The 3313-nt window shown below is 38.2% G+C and overlaps 1 long non-coding RNA gene across 1 annotated transcript; it reads left to right on the top strand.

Moving 5' to 3' along the window:
- The first annotated feature begins 835 nt into the window (after positions 1–835).
- Positions 836–2741, top strand: LOC148718838 (uncharacterized). The gene is made up of 2 exons (XR_015994099.1): positions 836–1102; positions 1211–2741. It is a non-coding gene; the product is annotated as an uncharacterized LOC148718838 (long non-coding RNA).
- Positions 2742–3313: the final 572 nt, after the last annotated feature.

Genomic DNA, 3313 nt, shown 5'->3' with positions numbered 1-3313 from the left:
GGAGAGCAGAGGGGTGTAATTGGACGGGCCCATTGGAGAACATCTCTAATCATCAACAGCAATGCCTCCATGAGCCTGTCCAATGCACCCACCAAGGTTGCATACAGACGTTCCCTCGCGGAGAGGTTGAAAGGCACGCCGGCGAATGCGACATGCGTCCCCAAGATTGCGGGTACTGCGGAGTTACGCTGCCCTTCCGGCAGTATCACCAACACCAGGAGTTGGAATGCCGGAAGGCTCCTGTAACGTGCCCCTTCAATTGCAACGTAGTTTCCATACCTCGGTAAGTCTGATTAGTTTAATAATGTAAACTGATGTTTAAAAAACCACTTCAAAAACCGTGAACGAACAACGTAGCTCTACTTTGGATAAAACAGAAATAAAATAGAATTAGAGACAAATACTGATCAAACAACATAAAAAGGGCTGAGGAAAACAACATATTCGACTGCCCATCAGTTTTAAGTCTCCTGCAATCTCCCCGAGTATTAAATGAAAGAAACCCTCTCATAAATTGTTAATATTTCTTCGTTTAATCTAAACGTTGTATACATGACGACTAATGGTGTAAACAAAAGGAAATTATCTTTTCCAGGGACCAATTGAACGGGCACATTGCCTCCGGATGTACCCGCGCGTTCGTTGCCTGTCCATTCCCGGTGTGCAACGATGTGATGCGCAGAGAGGAGCCTGCCAGACACGAGGCAGAAAATACGGAGAGCCACCAGCAGTTGCTTCTAGCAGAAAGGGGGGCAAACCAACTCAGCGATGTAAGTACTAGCAAAAGAAAACAGTTAATTGCCACAAATTCTTAAAGGCAGTAGCTACAAAAATGGTTTATACAACTTAAGGTGTTAATGAAGATTTCAACCATTGCCCTTCAGGTAACTCCACGTATGACGCCGGGAAGAGTGGCGACCTTCCAGTGGAGCATCCCTCGGTTAGAAGAACAGTCAAACTCCATGACCCTGGCGGTGGGCATAAAGAGTCCTTTAATTGCAGGCCACTTCAGGGCGATTATAGTACCCAAGATGTCCACTGCCGGGAACACGGGGGTTTTCTTTGAAAACGCAGGCTCAGATCCTGTGTTCCTCAACTTAAGGTTAATATTCTATCTACTGTGAAGTTTTGTAAAATTCAAAGATCGATTGTTCGAGAAATACAATCCAACGATAAAAATAACAAAATCTACTTTTTTCTCAATCACCAGCATAACTCTCCGCCATGGAAGTGACGCCTTCGCTCGCCGATCGCCTGTCCCCAGATGGCTTCTACAATCTTCACCGCTAGGATGGGAGGATTTCCTCCCTCTGGATGAAGTCAGGAGCCGTTATTTAGACGAGAATGGAACCCTTACTATTCATATAAGCTACCAGTTATATACTTGAGTAGGATGGTTTCATTCTCGTTTAAGTAGGTTGGGTTAGGGTTATATGACGGGGTTTTAATGGACCAGAATATTTTTAGAAACAATTTAGGAAACAGATTTCCCACGAAAATGGAATCTCTAACGGCCACCATGTCTATGAGCGCATTCTAAGCATAAGATATTACTCTTATGGAAAAAAAAAAGCAAACACATAATTTCGGTCGAAAGAAAGTCACATCTAGATCTTTTTGCAAACATAAATCAACTATTTGTCTTATTTAAGTGGCAAGTGGTAAGTAAGGAGGGGTGATCTTTTAAGTTACATATCTTATAGTATGCATGTTTAGTTAAGGTAAGACTGAAAACCAGTGCAAAAACCTTGTAGGAACAATCTTGCCCTACGCACAACTACCAGAGGTTGTGATAATTTTCAATGTTGCAAGAAGGGGAACAGCTTTCATTTAGTACAAATACATAGTTAAAATTGGATATTTAAATTTCGAATGAAAACTGCAAAACAATATCCTCCCCCCCTCCCCCCATCCACAAGAGCGATCATGGAGGATTTACTGTAATTATAAAATTTATAACTTTATCATAGTATTATAATGCATGAGGTAACTCAGTCCAAGAGATCAACCTGAATACCTTCAACATCTCAGAAATATTACATACCACTAAGTAGGATTCTTTTCGTGCATAGCTTTGGCCAAGAAATAAATGATGCATGTGTTCGTTCTTGGGTTTTGTCAAATTCCAGGAGAAGATAGTACAAATTTTTATGAAAGATTTGCTCCATTTTTTGATCCTTTAACATTTTTTCTTGATAAACCCAGGTACGTATTTCCAGTGGAAAAAGAAAATATATATTAGCAAAGATGTCAGGTTGAATAAACTATTGGGCTGTGTGGTAAATGTTTCGTGTACTACAAGTTATCAGGTTCTACATTGCACCAAAAAACAAAAAACAACAACAAAAAAACAAAAAAAAAACAAAACAAAAAAAGCGAGATCTATTAAGATAGATTAGTGTGTTTTTCTTTATAATTTGTTAAAAAAAAATCGAAAAGCAACACCAACAAATGTTAATGGAAAAATCGGCACTTGCGTTGTATTTTGTGTTTGTCATAAAAGCAAATTTTCGTCCAAAACTTATGCACGCAAATGAAAACTGGAAGAGATTATAATAAATTTCGGCTCGAATGATAACTGTCTTAAAAACGGTAGCCAAGGAAAGAATTTATTTAATATTGTACGTATTAGGACTTTGAGGTTACGTAATCTATTAAGAAACTTGTTAAAAATTATAAATGGTAATGTATTAAGACTTTGAAGTTAACTTATTAAAAATTGTGAGCATTTTTGATTGACATGTTACGGCGTAAAAGTTACGACGTAAAACTTATTTGACAAGATTTTGATTGACAAGTTAAAAAGGTGATAAATTTTACGTCGTAAAAGATACGACGTAAAACTTATTTGTTAAATGACGACGTAACGTGTAGTCAAAATTGAATTTTAAGTCGTAACGCGAAGCTCCTCGTTTTGAAGACGTTGAAAGCCCACTAAACGATGATTGCATTCTCGCCGTAAAGTAGACGTCGATGTATTTGACGCCATAGAATATAATACAAGGTTTTACGTCGTAAAATTTAGGACGTGATATCTGACAGAGGAATTTGATCCCCTCGAACGTAAAAAAGGTGTCAGAAAGTCAAATATGTGCTCAAAGTGTTTTGAGCAGTAATGAACGCCATAGAAATCTGCTACAAACGTGATAAAAATTTTGACACATGCTTGGTATGAACAGATGTTATAAGTGTTGCCTCTGGTAATTTTTCAATTGTTTTTCTAAAAAAAATATCACTGTTTGCGACAAGCTGAACACACTTATCCCTGTTTTCGTTAAAAATGATTTTGACTTGAAGAGCAAGGCTCAGTACG

This window comes from Stylophora pistillata, chromosome 12 (assembly GCF_964205215.1).
Source record: "Stylophora pistillata chromosome 12, jaStyPist1.2, whole genome shotgun sequence".
NCBI lineage: Eukaryota > Metazoa > Cnidaria > Anthozoa > Scleractinia > Pocilloporidae > Stylophora > Stylophora pistillata.
This window is presented reverse-complemented; position numbering and strand designations above follow the sequence as displayed.